We start from the raw sequence: 23,117 nt of genomic DNA, 5'->3' as shown, positions 1-23,117 counted from the left end.
GGAGGAGGTGATCATAATGCTTCCCTTCAGCTCTCCTTGTGTGGGATGGTGAGCAGCAGTTCCTCTGCAGGCACTGGACTGCTAATAGCCCAGGGCCTAGGCTGTGCAATAAGGAGTAAGGCATGCACCTCGTTATGTCCTCTGTCATAGTAATTACGTGAGTTCCAGCCAGCAGAGCATCAGCAGTGCTGGTTTTGTGTGTGTTTATGGCATGGCTGTCAAACTGAGGACTGCTTTCATGGGTTTCTAGCTTGCTGAACCATGTCTACTAAAAATCTTGATCTGATTTAATCAGAGATTGATTTATCAAGCCATGCATTTTCCTGTGAAAACATGCAGAGGAGTTTTTAGGTCGTGTGAGCAGCTGTTGTTGAAGCTTTGCACCTAAACACAAAAGCTAGAAGCTTCATTCTTTCTAGACAGTGATATCCCACAGCGAAGTGTTAAACGCTTGCAAGGCTGTGGTTGGAAGTGTGTGGCCAGGAGGTGAGGTCTGGGTCCTGCCTTTCCCTGCACTGCTCCTGCTGCCTGTCAAACCTGTTTGTGAGCTCCTCTGCCTCTGACCCAGCACTCAGCTCTCCGAGTATTGTTGAGATGTTTTTCTCCTGTTGCCATAATGAGGTAGACTTTCACAAATGTGGCTGATAAGGGAAACCAGCAGGAGTTTTCGCTTGGGATTGCTGTGTTTCATGGACAGCACATTCTGGATTTTCTTGGAAGATATCATTTCATCCTTCTGCAAGTTCAGCCTGCAAGCGCCTCTCAACTTCTAGAGTGCATATGTATTGATTCTCCTTGACTCTTAACGTTCTCAGGCAATTTTCTTTAAACTACCACAACTATTGCAGGAGATAACGGAGTTTAACATGTGTGTGTTAATAGTAAAATCTTTCTGGCTAGTTATTGTTAACCAGCTTGTTAGCATCTTCTAAAAGGTTGGGACATGGGGAGGAAGGGAACCAGGAGGGATAAAGAGAAGCACCTAAAGCCTGTTGAAAGGGAGCTCTTGAGGAGCAGCAGAAATGCGGATGGATGGAGGCTTCTCCTGGAAAGCATCACCCCTTCTCTGCAGAGGGCCATATGTGTTAGATGTGTGTGACAGACTTTCTGCTCTGCAGAGTTATCAGCCTGAACCTGATAACCAAATAGACCCCAAATAGATGTATGTGGGTTACTGACTGGTGATCAGGCTCAAGGCATCCCTGTGCTGATGAGCATCTGGAGTATAAAGGAGTCAGTAAACTTGTGTATCAAGTGTGAGATTGCTGAGCAAATTATCACAGCAGTAAGTTGGATGACTTACTGGTCTTGGATGGCTGGTTACTATTATCTATTACAGAACTTGTGAACTAAAGAAACTCATTGTCAGGTTCCTATTGAAGGCATCTCACAAGGAAACTCCTTGGATGAGATGGACATTTATAATTTTTAATTTTATATCTCTTTTGGGATAACTTCTTTCAAACTTCAGAGGACTTTGCTTCTTCCAGAAGAGACTAGGAGTGAAAATGTTCCTCGTACAGGTGCTCTCAACTCTTTAAGTCTCAACTGTGTAGACCATAAGGGGACCCCTTGGAGAGGAAGAAATCCAAAAGGTGAGCAAAGTGCATTGTGATGATGGTGCAGTATAGAATGTGATCCCGGTACTGGGTGTTTCAGATGATGACGTGGAGTGAGTAGAGGCATCTGAGACTATCATTGCAGCGTTCCTGAACGCCTGATTTGATAACTCAAATTTAAAATCCCACTCATGAGTATAAACCAACATAGCTACAATTTGTTTAATCAAGATGTGTGCTGTGTTCCAGCCCATCTCGTTGAACTTGCATTGCACCAGGCCAGGAGTCAGCATGGTCACATTGGGGAGCTCCATTCCTGTCTTGGGGGAAGCAAAGGAGGAGGCAGGGTGTGCTCGTTTTGCATCCTTACATACGAGGGTGGCCCTGTTCTACCTTCTCACCTGTTGCTCTAATGTTTCTGTTATCAGAACAGGGCTGTCAAGCTAGCTGTCTCTGTAGCACCAGCTAAAAAGCAAATGCTTTGCATTAGGATGTGTGTCTGTTTCTCCCTGAGCCATGCGGTGTCTTACAGGCTCCTGTTGCTTGTGTGATGTCTGCAGCTGTGTGGGGAGAAGGCTGAATGGTCTGCAAGTGAGAAGTCAGCAATTGCTGGGGTTGAGCTTTCCCACTTTGATCTTCCAGCTCTGGAGGCTGTATTGAGCAGGTTACGTTTTGCCAAGGATAAATCACAATTATGTTGGAGCGTCCTCAGTGAAGCTACAATGTCGTTGTCCACTCGGGCTGATGTGTCATTGAGCCATGAAACACCAGGTGAATCATTACCACTGAAAACATGCAGCCTGGCTCCTTTTAGGGAACACCCCATGGGTACGGGTGGTGAAAACCTTGTCTAATGAAACTTAGGAGAAGCAGGACTCTGAATGATTCAGAGTTTGAAGAATTCTATTTTGTTAAATTCTTGTGCCGTGAGCAGCACTATCTGAATGCGTCCACTTGTTTTTTTCTAGCTTTTTGGATCTTGTCTCATTTGAAGCATCATTATGTTCTCTTTCATTACAAAGACTGTTGGCATTGCTTTTGGAGTCTTCAGCGCTTCGCTGCTAACAAAACACTGGTTTCCTTTTTGCATGGGCTGGTAGGAGTGTGTGCAGGCTGAGCTTTCTGCAGGCTCTGTCTGTGTGCAGAGGTCCCAGTTTGGCACGCTGGGGTACAGCACAAAGTTCGGGTTGCTCTTCTGCTTTTATAAAGGGAAGACTGCAATGGAGACCCATTTGCTGTGCTCTGCCACAATGTATGGCAATGTGTGGGCTACTCATGCGAGTTAGGGGAATTGAAAGATGTTAAATGGTATTTACAAAGCTTTGCAAGCAGCAGTGTGGGGTTTTTTTTCACTTATTTTTTCATAGGTGTCAGACAATAAATACTGTTCAGAGTGCTGCCCAAGTACAGCACCAGAATAAAAGCTGGGTTTTTATTCTCCAGTTGAGCAGAATAAATGTAGATGTCAGCTTTGGGGTGTATTCAGAGAGGAATTTGCAAATTACTGAATGCACACAGGAGCTCTGCTGCAAGCGCAGTTGTTAAGGCACTGAGCTGTGTGCCCAGCTCTCCTCCAGGTATTGCTTGTAAGTATTTATTCCTGGTGAAAAACTTGCAGATTACCTGGTGAGGTAAGGCTTTTCTTTCTGATGCAGCTGCTTTCCGTGTTTCAAGGGCAGATGGCCTCAACGTGTTGTTTGGGTCTCTTCTGCTGTTACAGCTACTAGGCATAGTTTTAATATCTACTGGTAATTAGCAAACAGTCCTGCATGTTTATTCCCTGATTGCTGCTTATTTATTCTCTGCAATCAAATTGAGTCTTTGGTTTCCCTTCTGACAAGAAGTGTTTGTCTTTACTGAGCTTAAAGGGCAGCGTTGGGTTAGGTCAGGTCATGTAGGTGAGGTGCTCAGGGCTGGAGGTGGGAGGAGGGAGCTGTGCTGCCACATGGAGGTGGGAGCTTTGGCTGGAGGTAACTGCAGGCAGGATCAGGAGCAGAGCTGTAGCTTAGGGCTACCAAAGGCTTCTGCAAGGTCAGAGGAGTTGGGCAAGCCCATGAGAAGGCCGTACTGAGCACTGCTGAATGGCCAGAAGCCCACACTGGCTTGGAAAGACCCAGGGATAAAAACCAAAGATGCTACATGTGCTTTTCCTTTTCTTTCCCTTTCCTGGGCATCTGCTGGCTCTCCTCTCATTGCTGAAGGTGGAGTCTTTAGGGACAAGACTGCCCTGGAGTTCTGAAACTATTAGAGTTCAGAGAACTTATCTTCACTGTTCTAATTGCTTCAATAGCTTTGGTTAAAGGTCTGCAGTGGAAGAGAATGGAATACGGAGTGGTGTTTTAAAAACAAATAAGCAAAGAATCCAGCCAGAACGTGGTGTGTACCTCGAGATTGCTCATGTGTTTCTGTTGGTAGAAACGTGATGTCTCCTAGGAGGGGAGGCCAGCCTTTCTCTAGATAAAACTTGTGAACACTAACATGTTGGGCTCGGAATAGAAGTGCTGCAGGTTTCTATGCCAAAGCTGCTCAGTAGTGTTGATGTCTCCTGCAAAGACCTCCCTGCTCACCAGAACTGATCTGCAGAGACCTCATTTTGAATGAAAATGTGCTGACCCAAATGCACATTGCTCCAGGTCTGATGGGTGATTTTTCAGGTCTGGCTGTGTGTGCCCCCAGTCCAATTTCTCCCCACTGAAGCTTGATGTGAATGTTGTTCTTGCTCTTAAGGTTTGTTCCATCATCTAATACCAATGTAAGCTTTTTGACCCCTCTTTGAGTATTGGCTGGCTCAAAGACTTCAAAGTGGGATAGCATCCATTAGTTTGGAATTTTTATATTGCTCCCGTACATTAAACACATAAAGCTCAAACCTTAAGTTCTTTTTTTTCTTTTTTTTTTTTTTTTTTTTTTTTTTTTTTTCCTCCAGCATTATCCAGAGGCTTATGCTGCTAACTGGTAATAAAATAGCAATGAGATGAAGTACAAAGATCCCAAAACTATGTGCGTATCACCTGTGAGCCCCATAGGGAAAGGTTTTGTAGCATCACCTTCATGCTGTGATGGAAGTGGTGTCCTCTGGGAGCTGAGCAGCACCTGTGAATTTTCTAATGCAAAGCTTTTGAAATCATCTCTCTTGGTTCCCACTGCCTCAGTTCCCCAAGACCCAATAAGGAAAGGAAGGATCTGGCTCTGTGTTAAGATACAAATATCCATTGCTGAGGTGCCTTTAGGGATGTTGGTCCTGCCTGGGAACCTGAAACAGGAAGGCTGGCTTCTCAGCTGCACTTCTCTTGTAAAGTAATGGGGAAGAATGCCTTGCAAGGCTGACAGCTTCTGTATTCCAGTCCTTCTGTTTTTGGCACTGTAAAATAGAGATATTCCTGAGCAGGGTGGCACAGTGGGAACTGGGGCATCCTTGTAGACTATTTCCCCCTGCATGATCCTGTAAACCCGAGGTTTGGAGTTCAATGTGTACATCTCCAAGCCCAGTGAGTGCCATCAAGATGTCACAGGAAACTCACCAAGTGTCTGGAGGTACTAATTAAACATACAAAAGCTTAATTACCTGTCAAAAACTGGAAGGGGTCTGTCTTGTGGCTTAGGACAGCCTCTTTCATCCTCATCCCTTCTTTCTGTAGCAGGTGTGCTGCACTGCGTTCTGCATAATTTGAGGCTTTCTGAATGTGGCTACCACGATAAACTTGTGCTCCAACCGGGCTGACCGCATATTCTCACTTGTAACCATTGCTGTTTGTCCCACAAGTGGTAGGTATTTCATACCATGCCAAACAGGGTTCCTGGTTTCTAGTCCAAATCTGCCACATGCTGCAGTCATGCACTGGGTCCTTCTCTTACCTTGAGTTTCCCTCTGCTTTGCTGGAGCTGCCTTGCTGCCAGGTGGGATTTCTGGGTGAGCAGCCCAGCATCGTCAGCTGCCAGGTTGGACAATGGGCTCTGCCTTGTGAGCTTGGGATGCTCTTATGAGGCTGGAGCGCCTCTGGTGAGGTGCTGCTGTGTGAGGTTGGGAGGAGTGGTGTTTGCTGTGCTGGTTGAAAGGTCTGGCAGCAAATGTCTTGCACAAGGTGGGGATGGGTTCTTGGGATAGGCCCTTGCCTGCAGGAAGTTGCAGAGATACTCTGGGGATTTTCTTGTGTTACACTTTGACTCTTTCATATGTGCCAATGTTGTTTTTCAGCAGAACATGGGTAATAGCTAACCTCTAGATTAGCAGAGTGTGAAATGATCTATTTACTCTAGGAACAGACCGGCTTCCTTTTTCTTTCTTAATGAAAGTTGGCATTAAGGTGAAGTTGTCAAATCAGTCTTTGGTCAGAGATCCCTCACAGGAATTTGTATGTGTATTTCTGTCTTCCTCTGAAGTTTAACTAAACTACGTTCAGGGTGGCAGAGGAGCAAGCTTCCCTGTGTGCCTGGCATTGAAAAACAGGGGCTGCCTTGTGAATGGGATGCTCCTACCCTTTACCCAAGTACTCACTGAAGCTGCAGTCCCTTCTTGCTCTATACAGAGAACTTGGCAGTTTTCTAGTTCTCGTAGGGCTTGTTTTGGGACAAGTTTGGCCAGTTCTTCCTTGCTCTAACGTTTGACCTGGTCAAAGCTCTTAAAACTTGAACGTGGGGTAGAACTGAAGTTTCCCTGAAGTGCTTCCTAATAAGCATCATATTAGGAGTCATGCTTAACATGATGCCTTTTCATATTAGAAGAATGGAATGACTGAGTGCAGAAGCTGTAGAGCAGGTGCCTGGCTTCATTCACAATTGGTACTGGTAATTGTAGGTGAGGATTACTAATGGTGCATGCTGTGAGACTTTGCCGTTGAGCAATCCTCATAGCTTCTTGTATAGAATTGAGGAGTGACACTGGAAGAATGTGTGTGTGACTTGGGCTGAACTGACAAGAAGTTTATAAGAGGTAGAGCAAAATCTAGTGTGCTCGAGTCAAAGCAGTGCCTCTTGGGTGCTCAGTGATGACTTTGGCGTATTTGTTCTTCACAATGGAGACAGCAAAAAATACTCTCCTGGCTGATGTGCTGGGACAAGTGATAGGTATCTTCTGCTGTGGCTGTGAGACAGGGGTCAGTAGTTGAAGAACAAACAGTTGGAGAGGGCAGTGTGTACCCTTAATCTTCTACCCCTGCTTTAGTAGTTGTGAAAATGCAGTGGTGCTGGCTCTTTTGTCTGGTTAGAAGTTTGAGTTGTAGCTGTTACATTTAGTTTTAGTGTCACATTTCAACTTTCTAAAATGCTTTCTCTTGCCTTCCAGTTTCGCTACAGATATGACTGGCTAGCTGCTGTGCTGCTCCTATGCCCCAGCACTCACTACCCTGTGATGTCAGATAACAAACACAAGAAGTGAGTCACAAAACGTGTGGTGAGTACCACAGGGCTTTGTATTCTGGGGGGTCTTAGTGTGCCGTTCTTATCTTTGCTCCTAAAAAGTATCTGGTGAGTCTATGGAGAGATGCCAGGAGACTGTTGTTGCATTCAAGTTGCAAGTTGTTCCATTTTTATTTCTGTTATATTTTTCTCTCAGTTTTGCCAGCATTTTTTTTTTAACCTGAAATATCTGTGAGCTTGTATCTCTGATCTACTTTACCTGGCTTCATTTTTGGAAGTGTGTGTTGAGCTGAAACATTGGGTATTTGCCATGGTGCCAAATATGAGTGTCTTCAGCAAGGAAACTGGGCAGGATAAGTCGTCCCAAAGTTTTCATGAAGAGATGAAGCTTCTCAAAATGTGCTTTAACTTTAGTAATGGGGTATCAGGCTGATGTGCTCTGTAAGGGAGCATTTGTTCCAGTGTGACAAGTAGGATATGAAGTGGGTTGCCTGTTCTGTTAGGGCTCGCCTCTGAGACAAGCAGAAAACTCAAAACTGAAGGTGTTGAGAATTTTCCTCTCCTGAAGAGAGAAGAGAAAGCAAAGGTTTGTGTTTGGCTTTGGCATGGACAGATGCCTTGATTTCATTAACCAGGCATTAGTGACCAAAATAAACCAAACCAAAAGGCACATTTAGGTGGATGAAGGTGATGACTTGGAGAGAGCAGTGCAGGTCACTCTGCTTGGCACATGTTTCCAGGGATGTTGGTAAGGAGTACTGCAGGGGTGGCACACAGTTTGCTTCTGTTTAGAGTTTTGTCTCATCCTTTTGGAGTGCTGTTTCTACTCCTGGACAGAATGACTTCAGAAAACAAATGCTCTGAATTGTAATTTGCATTTTAAATTTTGTACGCAGCCCTGTGAACCTTTGACTTTTGGTAGTTTCAGTGGGAGAGTGGAAGAAACAATGGAAGGATGGCAGTTTGCTGTTGGTAACTTCCAGACCAGAGGAAGAATTGGTTTTCAGTTTTGTTTGATTATTTTATTTTTTTTTTTGTGCCAGTAGTAAGTATGCTGTTAGTAGTGTGAAAAGTGTTCGGTTAAGCATCAGCCTGAACTGCTCTCTATCATCTTAATATGGATGCAGCAGAGATTGTAGGCATCTGACTTCGCTTCATTCTTTTTGTATTGTTTTGTCTTGAAGATAAGCTGTTGAAGTCTGAAGCAGACTTTTTTGATGTGGTGCTGATGAAGGTTGCTGCCGTGACAAGTCACTGCCTTCTTTTTCTTCTCTGTCTGTATGAAGACTGGGATCTTGGGAAGGTTTCTATCAGATGAAACTATTTCCATGGGTTTGGGATCATATCGTGTGTTTCCACTTGACAGAAGCTTCTGCCCAGCTCACAGTGCTTAACTTTTTTCTCCCTTACTTGCTTTCTATTTCACCACTGGCACAAAGATGCATATTTCTGACATAGACTGCTAGACAATGGGAGCACTAAATCAGTCAGCAAGGTGATCCAAGTGCATGGTTTTTTTAGTTGCTGATGTATTACTGAAACTCCTTATCATAGAATCAAAGAATGGTTTGGGTTGGAAGGGACCTCAAGGGTCAAGCTCCAGCCTTAGCAGTTCCAAGACATTAAGTGCTGCTGACCTCAGCCACGATTTTGCTCCCAAGCTGCCTACACTTGTGTTCCTTTCCTGCATCCCATCTTTTTTGTGTACTTTAACTTTTAAGCTACCTCTGGTTTTCCCATTTCATGACTCCATTCCCCCATATTCCTTTGCAAGCCAGCACTGTACTTGTGTCTTCATCTGTAAGATCTCTGTCTCAGAATCCCAAAGCAGCCTGACTTCTTCCCAGTCCCTGTGAAAACTATGCCAGGCTCTTCTGCTTGCTCATCTGTACTATGAAAACAGGCTTACTAAGCCATACAAGAGAGCAGCCACTGAATCTACTGTGTTTTCCCCCAGTGTTCTGAGCAAACCTGCCATGTCCCGTTTGGGAAGTCTGGCTTCAGGAGCACATCTTTCCTGGATGGCATGGATGAACAAGAGCAGCAGAAGCCGTTTTAATGGGGAAGTTCCTGGATTAAAGGGTTGTTAATGTTTAATCTCTGCTCTACTCAGTGAGTGCTTTTCTGCATGGCAGTAGATCCAGCATGTGCTGGTATGTGATGGAGCAGTGCTGGACATACTGTACTGTCTGAGCATTCAGTGTGGATTGTAGAGCACACATCTCCATTCAAAAATCCATCTGGATCCAAAATCTTACCCTTGATGTTACCCTCCCAGTCTTACCTTGGGAGATGGCAGTGAAAGCTCTGGGTGCCTCTGCTGTTCTATGGCTGCACATGGAGTTGTCCTGATGATGTGTGGTAGCTAAAATATCCTTCTGTACAAGAAGCTTTCTAGTTATATTAGTCATCCATCAAGCTTCTGGATTATTTAAGTGCTGAAACTTTCCTCAAAGAACAGCAGTATCTATTTGTAGAAAGGTACATCGTGTGAAGTGCTATTCCAGTATATTAGAGTATATTAGAGTTACGCTGTTTGAGATGTTCTCAGGAATGCTGCATCTACTGTTGTGGGACTCTCTGATATGTGAGGTCTGTACTAAAGGTCTGTAATCATAGGAGGCTTTGGGTTGGTCTTGGGTACTCGAATAGCGCTGCCATTAGGGTTCCTTCTCAGCAGTGAGCCAGCAGTTGAGCAGTGTGCAGTTGATCTGTTGGGTGCTGGGTGCAGGATCTGATAAACCCAGAGGAAAGAGGAACAGTGACCAAAAAGATGCTTGGAGTGGTACAGGTAAAATATTCTTCTGCTACATATGGAGGTGGCTAATCTTAAATTTTTAATGACATATTTAACAACATTTTTAACTCTTCTGGGGTCTGAGTTGATCAGAGTCTTAATCAGGCATAATCTGTGTCTTGAAATGCCTGGAGCTGAGCTGGTGCTCTCTGCAGCTGCAGTTCACCTGTCCCTAGCAGAGCTGCTTATGGAACATCATTGGAGCAGCTACTGGCTAGAAGGTTAATTACAGCATGATTGTATTTCCATCAACTCATAAAAACTTGAACGTTTGTTGCTTTTGAATTTTTATGTTGTAATGCAGGCCGGTTAACTTCATTGTATTCCAACCCAGAAATTAAGCTCTGTTTTCTGTAACATTTGAAATTCATAGGCTGGCAGAACCCTTGCTCTTGCTCGTGCAGTCTGGGTTTTATGTAACTCATTATTTTTGCTCAAGTGTTGCAGTCTGTTTCCTCTAGCAACAGCCACCGGATGTTGAGCCAAACAAGACTTAATTCTTTCAAACTGACCTGTAAGAAATGTGTGAAGGCGAACATGGGGGTGGAACAATTGTATGTCAGCATGGTTTCCATTTGTGCGCTAAGAATCTGGTGCAAGCCTTGCTGCTTCATTTGAGCAAGGATGGATCCTTATTTTTCTGTGCTATGCTGCCTTTTCTGTGGTTGCTAATGCTTCCATAAATGTGCTGTTTTAAGGCTGGAGGAGGGGCATCAAGCTATCTAATGAAGATTAACATCACTTGGGCAATTAGCACCGTGTGGGCTGAGTCTGGTTGATCTGCTGTGCTGATCCTGCTGTGAATGGTTGTTGTCAGCTGTATGTAACCGTGACTTCGTACGTAATTGTGGTCAACCCAGCAGGAGGCAGATCCACTTGTATGGGAAACTAAATCCTGCCTCACTTTCTTTGGTGGGTGAAGAGAATGTCCCAGTGTGTTATGGGTGATAACGACAGGATGAGGGGTTTGCTTACTAACTGAAGCTTTCATAATTGAAATACTATGTTGAATTGAAATATCAACTAAATAATTGAAGTTGAGAGTTTCCTGTCCTGGTGGGAAGGGGAGGGAGGCTGTGCTACATCCTGGTGTTTCAAAAACAAGTGAGTGTGGAAGATGTGGCTACAGTTTTAGTGAGAGCTATTGGTGCTACAGTTAACACAAATGAAAGCCTTTATGTTCTTGGCATGCTGCTGTTATACAGGATACAAAGAGAGGTACTGAAAATTAGCAAACAGGGAAGCAAACCTTGAGAACGTGCGTTTGTTTTGAGCTGTTAGAGGAATCATCATGTCCAATTGTCTGCAAGCTTCCCAACCGTTTATTTAGTGGAACAGCAGTCTGATAGTTTGCTGGACAGAATGATAGCAGCCCCCTGCAACTCTGCTGTTTGTTTTTATCCTCTCAGTGGGGTTCAGCAGGAGCCTGATGGAAAGCCGCCACCAAACTTGGGAATGTTGGCCCTCGGTGCTGCCCATTGCTTGGGAAGCTGTCTGTCTGTCTGTCCTGCTCATGGGCAGGGTGTTGCAGCTCAGCTTCTAATTGAACAGTCCTGACCTCAACCCGTGGCTGTTCAGGGCTGGACTTACTGCCTTCTGCTTAATTCCAGCTTCTGACTTTGCTGTTAAAATGCTGAGGTTGTTGCACTCTGGGCTGCTGTGTGCTTGGGGATGGAGCATTCTAGAGGTGCTCTGATTTGGAGACATGTTTCAGGCTTAAGAGATTTTGGGGAGCTGCTTGGGGATTCACCTGCAGTTAGTCACTAGGAACAGTATGAACCAAACAGAAAGCGTTATGGATGTAAACTGATGTCTGTCTGAGAGCGGTTGTGGAAAACATTTACCTGGAGGTGAATGCTTCATTATTTCACTTGGGAGGCTTCAGAAGTTTTTCTCATCACCTTGAACCTTCCCACTGTGCTCCAGAACTTGCAGCTTGCTGAATATTAAACATGTTACTGTGTATCTGAGCTACTATAAGAACAAAACCAGAAATGGTGCATATGGAGCTTTGACTCGCACCCAAACTCAGTAGTTGTGCTGGCATAAATAGATCTGTGAAAGCTGTTTTCAGACAGTGCAGGGATACTTGGTCTTGCTGATTTTGCTTGTGTTGGGAGGGGGAAAAGCTACTGGGAAAAGTGAAGCTAATTAACTGATACAATATGTATCTGCTCAGCAGATGTATTAGGTATAAGCTACTTTCTTACAAACACTTAAATTGAAAGAATTGTCACGTGCTAACTCATCTTTTCCTAAAAACAACCCAAAATGTAGCACCGACGTGCAGCTCCCACAGTAATCCAGGAAATAATTCCCTTCAGAGGCTGTAAAATTGTAATCCTATTTCCTCAACATTCAAGAGTATAGGGAGGTCAGAAGAGATGCAGGCATCGTGTCTCCTGTATTTGGTACCATTTTGAGGGAAACCAGAAGAACCTTTGCAGCAGTCAAGTCAGGTCCTTGCAGTCAAGTCAGTGAACAGCCCCACTAACAAGCATGGGTTTGCTGGCTGCTCCTGGAACTGGCACCCTTTGTCACAGAGCTCCAGAGTTGTCCTCTGCTGCATCTGAACGTGTGTGCTATGGAAGAACAGCAAGGGATGGGACAGACAGGGACTATTCTACTTTCTCCCTAGAAATGCTGTAAGTGATTTTTAAAGGCAAATACAGTTGCTGTTTTTATCCAGCAGCAGCTTACAGACTTGTAGTTCATCACTTATAACTGCAGGTTGGGAAGCTTCTGTAGCTTGTCTCCCTGAACAAGGCTCTTTTGGTACAGTCAGATGATGATCCATCCCTGAAGGAGATGTAGGTAGGCTTTCTCCACTCTGAGAAAGAGGAAAAGGGATAGATATCCTGCTTGATCTAAGCTGTAGAGCTTGACATTGAGAGCTGCAGGTCCCAAAAAGCTACATAAATCCAGAAAGAAGTGGGATGGGTTTACTCAAAGGGAGAGAATCAGTCCAACCTTGCTGTAATGCTATTGCTTTGGGTTGTGCAATAGTCTTCAAGTCTTTAGCTCTGATATAGAGTACTGCTGTGTTTTTCCATGCTCCTGCAGCCTTGGTCAGACGTGCTGTCCCTCTATGATGGCACCAGGTGGGCCTGTGGTGTGTTTTCTCATGCTCTGATTGCTGGCAGTGACTTGATTTTTCTTTCACATACAGTGAGTGATTCACAGGGATATTTCTAGCTGAATATGAAATCATTTCCAGGATTCAAAGCACAGAAGTTGACTTCTGACACGTAAGTGATGTACAGCCAAATACTGGGCATGTTGTGTAGACGCTGTCAGGAGATGCTACCCTTCTCCTCAGAAGTACTCTGTATTTTTACTTCATCCCATGCAGGAGAAACACATTGCAGGCTGAAGAATTGGACTTGTTTGTTTAGCTTTCTCAAGGTTATAATGTTTGCGTGGAATGGAACAGATACAGTAATGAAGTAATTCATCTTGGAAATACAGTTTAAAGACGATGCTTTGTATTATGGTGATCTGTGGTTGTGGGAGGCAAGCTTTTCAGCCTTAGAGGCTCAACCATTTCTTTATTTCCCTGAAAGTTTGGTGGTGGGAAAGTTTGGATGAGAGCTTTGTGCCATTCAGAGGACAGAGACCCTTGGTAGCCCAAGCACTTTGGCTGTTCTCGTTGGCTAGGTGGTAAGTCTGCATGAGACAAGGGAAGACAAGCCAAACTTGCTTCTTGTTTTAGCCTTATGTGCTCTTGTTATTCACAGCTCCATCAGTTTGTCCAAGAAAGCATTGGACTCCCTGCTGAAGACTTCAGCCTCCAGATACTGAAACACTCAAAGTGATGACCTTAGGAGCTGCTCTCAAGCATTAAGTAGCTTAATGTTCCCAACTTTGCTATTTTTCCCTTTTTTTGGCAGCCTGAAGGGTCTCTTCACTACACTTCACTGCAGTGGTTTTGGGAAGGGAAGATAAGTCTATCTTCCTGATACTAAAAAGAGAGTGATACTAAAATTGATAGGGTGGAATAAGTTGTCTGTGCTCCCTGAGATTGATGCTTGTGAAATAAATGCTACAGGTCCGTGTGAAGTAAACTTCTATCTGCAGCTAGTCAAAGGCAAAGCAACATATGCTCATCAGGGTGTGTGTTCCACGGTTACAAATCTCCACAAACATGTTTTGCATCTCAATTCTAAAAGGTACAACCATATAGACTGAAGTATGAAGTCTGAAAGGGCAGAATAGAAGGCTTCCAGAGCCTTTTTGCTTCCTTATCCATAGCAGGATGGAAAGCTGCAGGTTGTCACAAAGCTATACTGGAACTTGGAGCAGCAAAAAATCCAAATGGCAGGAATTCCTTGAGGCTAATGCTATAGCTGGGTGACAGGGGAAGGGAAATGTGTTCATCTACTCTAGTTTCTAGTTTAAAAGTCAGTCTGAATTTCAGGTGTGCTTCATATTTTCTCTAAGTGTATCAGAAGCAGGTGACTTCTGCTTGTTGTTCCTTGTGAATTGTTTATTTCTTTGGGCGTTGGCTTTGGTTTCTCCCTGTGTCTAATCCAGGTGAAGCCATAGTGTTACATCTCTTTATACCAAGCTCGTGCCTTAATCTTATCACAGGGACTTGTTTCGGTTCTTGAGAAATCTTTAGGTTTCTCTCGACAGCACTGCTAATTTCTTATGCCATCCCATGATGGGTAATACAGAATCATGGAGCTCTTCTTACTGTGCCTGAAATTTCCTTATCAAAATATATTACAACCTTTCTTAGCACAAGACTATACTGCTTCAATTTGACCATCAAAATACTTCTCAGCTTTCCTTGAAGATCCAGCTCACTTGTTCCTTGGCAACCCTGGTCCTAAGGAATGACTCTAGAATTGGCTGCTCAAATGTTCTGTTCATACGGTCTCAGTCCTCAAGTTCTGTTGTTTATTGGCCTAATTCCCCTGGCTTTCACCTTGGGACTTCCCAGCAGAACAGGGCAGGGATCTGGGCAGGGAGCATCCATCAGCAGCTTACTCCCATGCACTACATGTGCTGATACTGTAACAGAGGGACTGAATGACTGTAAACGTCAGCTTAGGGTGAAGTGCGTTGTCAGTCCTTGGATAACGCAGTATCTGGTAAGGCCCCAGTTGCGAAGCTTTTATTGCAGCTGTGAACAACTCTTCTCCTTTGTGTTTCACCACATAATTGGGCTCATGCTTTGTTATTTCCTTGGGTGAGGGAGTATGTGGATTTCTTTCCTTGGCTTTGTCAGAACAGCTGCAGAAATGGAAGGATTTTTCAAATCCCATTTAACAGAGATGTCAATGCATGAATGGGTTCAGAAGCTTGGAAAGCAGGAATACTGACATATCTGAGGCCAATACATAAATCTGATTGCTTTAGCCAAATGTTTCCTTCTGCTGACAGCAAGCCTTGACTTTGCTGTTATTCATACTAGTTGGCATTTATAGGTATGTGCCTTGCCTTTGCTTCTGAATGGATTGCCGGACCATAAGCGGGTAGAAGATTTGTTTGTTGTCGCATAATATTTGCTTTACATGGGCATGTGTCAGGCTTACAGCAGACAGAGGAGCCAGACTGCAAGCTGTGCAAAGTCCTTAGCATCAGGGAAATAAGAGAACTAGATGCTGGCTTGTAAATCTGTCTGAAACTGAGAAATCTCTTCTGCTCCTGCCCCCAGTTCACCTGCATGCTGTTTCCTTAAGCTGATGTTGCTACATCAAATGCATGCAAACCTGAAAGCTTGTGTCAGTGCTGCTTGTTCCTGCTGCTTGCAGTCATTGCTCGAAACCGAGCATGCTGTAGGTGGGCATCCAGTCCTGTCAGTTCTGATGCAACACTGGGAGTGCTCCTTTGGGACACAGGGAACGGGAGGTACCTGGTGGTAGGGCTTGTTTGCCACATCCCATAACCTCTATGCTGATCCTTCTCAGGCCCTGGGGAGCGTAACTCCTGGTGGAAGTAGTTGTACCGCTCAAGCCTATGTGTTAAAATAACTCAGGTTTCTTGTGCTGTTAAAATGGTGTTCGTTGGTCCTGGAAACAACACTGCATGGTGCTGGGGTTTGGGTAGCAGTGCTGTTCCCTCCTTGTGCTTCTCACCATGGGTGTGTGTATGGCAGGGATGCTTTGCCTTGCTGTGCAGGGGTTCTGCCATCTGTTCTTGCCCACACCTTGTGCTGCTTCTCTTGTAAGTTAACTTCCAATGGACACACTCTCCTTTTATCAGTGTGATGGCTGGCAGCCCTTCCTTATGAACCTGCATTCAGGAAGGTAGAGTGTCTCATAGCTGGGCTGCTCCTTTGCAAATTTAAATCTATCCAATTACTGTGTACCCAAGAAAAGGGAGGAAACTCAGGGAGCTTGATAGTGTGTGAATGCAAACAGTGTCAGCCAGATGGGTACAGCCAAAAGGAAAAACAACCTGCAGAGCTTGTCTCAAGGCTCTTTGTGAGAAACTGGAGATTACTTGCTGCTTTGTGGTGCTTTCTCTGTGCTGCCCAGACACACTGTGTGAGCAGCTTAATGGTGGGCCTGCCAGCCTGCTGTGTGCCTCCCTGATGTTACCTGGCTGCACACAGACATCTGAGCGATATCGTGGAGAAGTGGCACAGGTAGAAGAGTGGCAGATGTGGTATGGGGCTTTCTGATGTATCCTGAAGAGCCAAAGCACCCTTCCAGCACCTGAAAGCTTTCTACTCCTGGTCCTCACAGGTGTTCCCTATAGTCCTGGCTGCTACCCAGCCCTCCTGAAGAGTAATGAGGTACAGACATTACTCTGGGAACATATGCACCAGCCTGTCTATGTATCTTGAGACTGATTGCTCTGCTGAGGAAGTGCAGGGCATTATGGAGCTCGTGTAGGTGCAGCCCATCTTATTGCTGGCAAGCACAGAAGGAAGCCAGTAACTGAGCCTGTACCTTGCACTGGGAGGAGGCAGCTCAGAGCCATGCTGCAGGACTGACCTTTGCTTTGTGCAAAGCAGGAGGCTGGGCTGTTCCTCAGAGCTGTCACAGAGCTGCCAGGCATCTCTCAGCCCCCCTCCAAGGGGCTGCACGTCTCCAGCAGGTATTTTGCTTTGTCTGCATGTCGTTCTTGGCAACTTCTCAATCGCATAGACTATCAGAATCAATCTCTTCTGACAGCTAAACTGCTTCATAAGCACACACAGTTGGGAGCCTGGAAAGAAGGAAATCTTAAATTTCAGTGAAAAGGAAGGAGGTTATTTTTGATGGGCCACAAGGATACTACCCTGTTGGATATGTGTGCTTGGGTCTGTTGAGAGTTTGTTCCAGGACTGTAGCACGGTTACAGTGAAGACTTCATGGAGTTTTTGTAGTTCCAGAATGGTAAGGGAGGACAAATTGTTAGGCTTGGAGCTCGGTGCCTGCTGCAGCAATGCCTTCCATATGAAGCTCTGTCTCACAGACTGTTCCTGGGGTTAGCAAGGTTTGAGGAAGGCACCACCAGACACTTCTACTCAACAGTTTTGCTTGCTTAGTTCTACAGAATCTCTTTCTGACCAAATTGAGCTGCATGTGACCCTACAAAGACAGGGGAGAGGTAGGGGAGGATGAGGTGCAGGAGCTGCTGCCCCTGCCTGAATGCAGTTCTCAGATCTGTTTGCTCTAACAACATCTTCCTCAGCCCTAAGTGAGCAGTTTCATAACTGGGAGCACTGGTTCTTTTCCTCCCCGGATGCCTGGTGCTCTCTAACCTGCATATGGGGCTTGTCCCCCATTTGCCTCCAGCAGTGTGCTGCAGGCCAGGGGAGCTTTCCTTCTGCCTGCTCTCAGGTACGTGGTTTCCTTTTTGAAAAACAGCTTAACTGCAAACCAAATAATGTCGGAGATGTTGGTTGGATTCCTGCCAGATGTTTGATCTGGTGATATGAAGCAGCAGCACAGCCCTGCGACTGCTGGAGAAGGCAGTGCCTGCAAGGGAGAAGGGGGTGGAGTTCAGGCTTGAAAATGAAAAGGTGATCTGTGCTAAATCACTCAATATTGAGTTCTCTTATGCTCCCTTTTTGTGTCCTCTATTGACATCACTCTTGCATTTTTTAAGAGCTAACCATCCCTCACTTCCCTGTGCTGCCTTTCTGTTACCATCTCTTATGAGGCATTTCAGGTGACAGGCAGGCAGTGTTTTCTCAGCACATGGGCTGCATGGTGCTGAGGAGCAGCTTTGTCAATCCTTGGCCAAACAGTGCCCCAAAGCAGCAATGAAGGTACACAGTCCCTCTTACAGCCATGTTTACTTGGACTGATTTCTGGTATTCATCCCTGTAGGGCACACCTAGGCAGGGATTAACCTGCCTGGCTTATTGGTGTGTGTTTTCTCAGCACCTAAATCATCACACGGTTGGATACTAGCATGAAGTTCCCTTGGAAGGGGCCTCTTTTTGATGCACTTTGCTAATTTTATGCCTCATGCATGGAGGTGATTTCTTCTGGAAGGTTTTGCTGCTTTCTGTGGTGGTAAAGAGCCTCATCCAGATCATTGGTGAGAGCGCTGCTTTTGGGATAGCACACCATTACACCCCCATATATTTAGGTTTCAATTCCAGACTAGCTTCCCACATCTGTGGAGCTACCAGGTGCAATATCACTGATGTTCTCCCCAGCTGGAAGCCTGTTGATGTTTGCAGCTGTGGTCTGGACATGGTACTATTCATACAATGATGGATACCATTAGGGGATGGTGCTGCTTCAGACTGCTGTTGAGCATCACCCCAGGTCTCTGCTTTGCTTGGTTGCAGAGGCTGAGATCCTCAGTCTGACCAGCAGCATCTGAAACTCTTTGAGAGATGTGAGCCTTGGCAGAGGTTTGTATCCTTCTAATCCAAGGCAACCAAGAGAAGGCTGCTCTGCTCCTTTGTACTTGTGTTTTTGTGGTGCTGTGAGTTTTAGTGGGTCAGAGGAAAGGCAACCAGCTTCTATGGGGCAGCCAGAGACCTCTGGAGGTGGGAGACCTTCCTCTTACTTGGGGGGACAGCCTACAGCTGTATCCACCTCTTTACTATTTAATACTGTTTATTTACTGAGTGGTGTTTGAATTTCATCTTCCAGAGGAGATGAGTGCTAGCCTTAATCCTGGTGCACAGCCAGGTCAGAATGTGCTTCTCAGCACTCTGAATTAGTCAGGGCTGTCTTTCAGCTCAAGCTGTGTTTAGTTAGCATGACTCCTACTTGTCCCTCATTATTAAGGGATTGTTGCTTTTCCATGATCCTCTCCATTCAAGTTCACGAGGACTTTCCTTCTGCCTTATAAGAGGCACTTCTCCCTATCCATACACACCATGAAAGCTGTGTGTATGCTTTCATGCTTTTTTCTAAGAGCAGAAAAAAGCATTTAATGGTTTGGATGGTGCAAAGGAGGGCTGGTGGCTGTTGTTGGGTTGTTTTTTGGTGGTTTTTTTTTGCATGTAGCTGCCAAATCACCAGTCTACTCAAGCTTCCCCAGCATGTCTGCAATTCATCCTCCAGTCTGCTTCTCCTTGCCAGGCAGATGAAAAAGTCATAGGCTATCAGTGTGCATCTGTGTTAAGTTCTGCTGTCAGTCTGTGGATCACTGCTCCCAGTGATCTCAGACCACTCCAGAGCTGAAGTTGCTCATCAAGGACTTTGCTCCTTGCTGGTATCAGTGAGTGCAAATTACAGCTACATCCATCAGCTGCTATTCACCATCAGAGCACCTAAATTTGCCTGATGTGGGCTGTTTCTTGAAGATGCAGGTGAATGTCTTGAAGTAGCCTTAGTGGGCTTTACCCTTTCTTCTTCAGAACTGTTATCTGAAGGGCAGCAAGTGGTGTAGATGTACCTGGAGCTTTCATTTTGCTCTTGGGTAACCTGGGGAAAAAAAAATAGGGATATATGAGGTGCTTAGATATCAGAGAATGTCTGCTGAGTTCTCTCGTCCTGCACTGGTTCTGCTGTAGGCCTTTCACCACTACCAATTTCTTTCTCATTTCCTCTATAGCATCCTCATGATTATCTGTCTCCTGGAATCTGATCTTGCCTGATCCGATTTTGCAAGTGCACAGTATCTCAGATGTTGGGCTTTTGCTGGCCTTTGAGAGAGCTGGGGCTGGCTGCCGTCATCTCAAGGTGCATCTCTCTGAAGCAGTGTGTATGTGCAGGATCCCTGGTAGGGCTGCAGCGTGCAGCTGTGTGTGGGCTAAACACCTGCACTGTTCAGAGGTGCTTGGTGCTTACAGGCAGGGATCTGGCAGTCTGTCAGGCCTTTGTGCAGAGGGCTGCACGTCTGCCTCCTGCACCCAGCCTCAGAAGGAAGCTGGGGGCTTGTCTTTGCTCTTTTCTCCCTCTTTCCCGCTTAAGTAACAACAAAAGGAGCCTCGTAAGTTTTATATGGGGACTTTTTTTCCTTGATTTTAATAGTTCAGAGGTTCCAGCATTGTGCAACTCTTGATGAAGTACATGAACTCCCCTTCTGGCAGAACCTGGTTTGTAGTACTTAGTGTATGAACATGCATAGCTGGATGCTGTGTGGCTTCAGCTCAAGTGGGGAAGGGGACCTGATGTGTCCAGCTTGCATTGCACAAACCACTCCTCTGGTCTATTTCTCATTTCAAGACTCTGCATGTGAAACAACTAAATTACTACTTTTTCCAGCATGATGTTCCTGGCTTTCCTGTTAAACTTGTATAAAAGCTTCTGAGAACAAAATTTGGGACTGATTGAATGTAGAGGATGCTGCTCTTGGTGAGATGGCCAACAACCAGCCCAAGACTTGCTTACAGAAATAACTTGGCAGCACATTTGTTTGAGGATGATACGATCAATAGTTTTTAGCAAGGATCTTCAAGGAGAAGACTTTATGGAAAGGGCTTCAAGTGGGTTCGCTTCTCAAGTGCTGAGAGTTCATTTGGATTCATCCCTTTGTGAAAACTGGAACTGTATTGTGTCAGATTGTCAGTCCAGAGTAAGGAATGGTGGTAGTGGTCTGCAGTTGTCTGTCCTCCCTTTCCAACAATTTACTTAAACACTGTTTTACACCTCACCTTTTTTTATCTGGTCTGTGAAGTTCTGAACAAAACTGCATAAGCTGAACGTGAACTCATTTGGCCAAAGGATTTGAACAGAAGTGATTCGTTAAAAGGCATCTGCAACCTTCCAGGTGTGGGACATAGGATGTGACGTGCTCTTAGCAGCTTTGATGCTGCTACCAGCTTTAAACTGCAGCTGAGAATTTTGACCTACTTTCTCCATGTTTTTTTTCTGTTGTTTTTCACAGTTCTGATGCTAAACCAGGTCACTTTAATGCTGTTTAGGAATGCTGATCTCTTCTATGATGGGAGTTTGGATGCAGCTGGGGACTTGAAATGTATTCCCATTGTAGGAACCTTACTGGGGGAATCAGTATCTCCCAGCAGGTGTAGGAAAACCAGAAAGCTCCCCAGGGGTGGAAGCAGACGAACAAGAAAGAGGGCATATTTTCTATGACTGTAGGGAATGAAGACTGAGTATTAAGGCCAGGATGGATGGGCACTGGGTAGCCTGATCTAGTACTTGATCCAGCAGCTGGCAGCCCACCTGCAGCAGGGGGATGGAACTACATGATCCTTGAGGTCCCATCCAACCCAAGCCATTCTATGATGCTGTGATTCTGTGGTACACCTTCTGCACCTTTCTTTCCTACTTGCTTGTGCCAGCAGCCAAGCACCACAGCAGGATCCTCATTTTGGTCGAGCCAATGTGGGATATTTGATTGCCTGTTACCTTTAGGAACGGGGCAAATTACCATCTCTTTTCTTTTCCTTTTTTCCCTTGTCAGTCCCACAGAGACTCTACCAGAAATAGAGTAGTTCAGCTGTGCCCATGGCAGGTGGGCTGGAACCTAGAAGATCTTCAGGGCCCCTTCCAACCCAAGTTGTTCTGTGATTCCAAGTGAGTGATAAGGTGGCTTTGGAAAAAGTTATTCTTGGGCCAACTGCTGAAGGCTCTAGATTTTGCCCAGAATGAGCTTGGAAGCTGGTGACCTCATGTATCGGTCTGTTTATAACATGTCAGTTGAGAGCCCTGGAGGATTTTATAGTCTTTGAAGTCATGTAGGAAAAGCAGATCTTGTCTGGAAAACGTTCTCCAGATCAAGAGATTTACCAAAAGTTCTGCATGTGTGCATAGCACGGATGTTGGAAAATGTAGCAAGAAAGCATGTGTGGCTTGTCCTAAAGCAAGAGTTGTGGAGTTGCTTTGAGAAATGGGGTGGCTGATCTCATCCCACTCTGTATGAAACCAGGAACTCCAACAGAATATGGAGCTTTCTTCAGAATTTGGGCTTAATGAGAGGAAAAGGGGTCAGAGTGAACTGCTCCCACTTGGTGAACAGGTTACCAGCCTAGCAAGTGTTTGCAGGCTAGTGAGTTTTGTATCCCTTGCAAATCAGAAATGTCCACAGACCCGCATTGAGCCTGTTTGATTCAATTTGAGGAAAGGGAAATCCACTTTCAGTATCAGTTTGGACAGTTATGTTCTGAATTCGTGTCACAATGCAGATCAACAGCTCACATTCTCATCTTGGAGAAGTATCCAGGTTCCTCAAGTAGGTCAGGGAAATTTTCAATGCATGGCAAGCAAGTTGTGCCTTCCGAAGGTAGAAGTCAAGACTGCTGACTTGTTTGCAGTGTCTTTATTGTGCTGTCCATAGGTGCTGCTGCTTTTAAACTTAAGAACTTCACTGTGGGAAAGGGATTGCTACTAGTAATGTCTCTGGACCAAAGCAGAGTTGTGATGTGCTCAGCGAGCAATAAGCGTTTCTTTGTGCTGGGACTGATCAGAGTGTGAGTGGCAGCTGTCTTCAACACCAGCTAGAAGCTGGTTTGTAGCTCTAACCCTGTGGATTTATTGGTGCAGTGCTTGAGATCTCAAGTCCTAAGTGTGTAGGACACTAAACTTGCTTCTTTATTTAGCTAACTGTGCTTTAAGTAATTTCCTTTTAACCCTGTATCGTTTATTAAATAACTGTTCCCTTGTCTCTGAGTACATTGTAGTGAAATGAATACTGGAATTGAACTGAGTCACCATTAGGCAAATATATTCATGCAGCATTTGTTGAAATGCAAGTAACTTTCAGGAGCGATCTTGCTGAGTGGGTGGGAAGGTAGGAAGGAAAATCATTGTGAAAAAGTTTGAATCGTGGCAGGAAATCGTCCTGGTGTTCCAAGTAGTCTTTAAATTTTAAACTTCAGATTACAGTATAGCCTTCATTCTTCTGCCACTCCTCCTCCAAAACCAAGAGCTTTTACATTGCTAGTTCCCGAAAGCCATGTTTGAGGCCAGGTTTACAACAGTCACTATTAGTACATAGTAGCAGTAGTGAAAGGTCTCTGTGCAGTTGGGTGTATGTACTGACAGCTGGGATCAGGTGAGCCATAATAAAGAGGTTATCAGCCCCTTTCTTACAGG

General features: G+C 45.1%; 1 protein-coding gene across 12 annotated transcripts in view; it reads left to right on the top strand.

Moving 5' to 3' along the window:
• Positions 1 to 23,117, top strand: part of CSNK1G1 (casein kinase 1 gamma 1) — an 82,411-nt gene that overhangs the window by 9,713 nt on the left and 49,581 nt on the right. For 6 of the 12 annotated variants that reach the window (XR_014934453.1, XM_085515997.1, XM_015872332.3 and 3 more), the window contains exon 2: positions 6,841 to 6,948. The exons of 2 other annotated variants lie outside the window; for them this stretch is intronic. The gene's annotated coding sequence lies outside the window, so the exon portion shown is untranslated. The remainder of the gene's footprint in view (positions 1 to 6,840; positions 6,949 to 23,117) is intronic. 4 more of the 12 variants (XM_085515998.1, XM_085515995.1, XM_085515992.1 and 1 more) reach the window with 1 other exon arrangement.

Source organism: Coturnix japonica, chromosome 14, assembly GCF_054131305.1.
Source record: "Coturnix japonica strain WE chromosome 14, WE-NBRP24, whole genome shotgun sequence".
Taxonomy (NCBI): Eukaryota; Metazoa; Chordata; class Aves; order Galliformes; family Phasianidae; genus Coturnix; species Coturnix japonica.
Note: the sequence above shows the minus strand (reverse complement) of the source record. Positions and strands in the feature narration are given on the sequence as shown.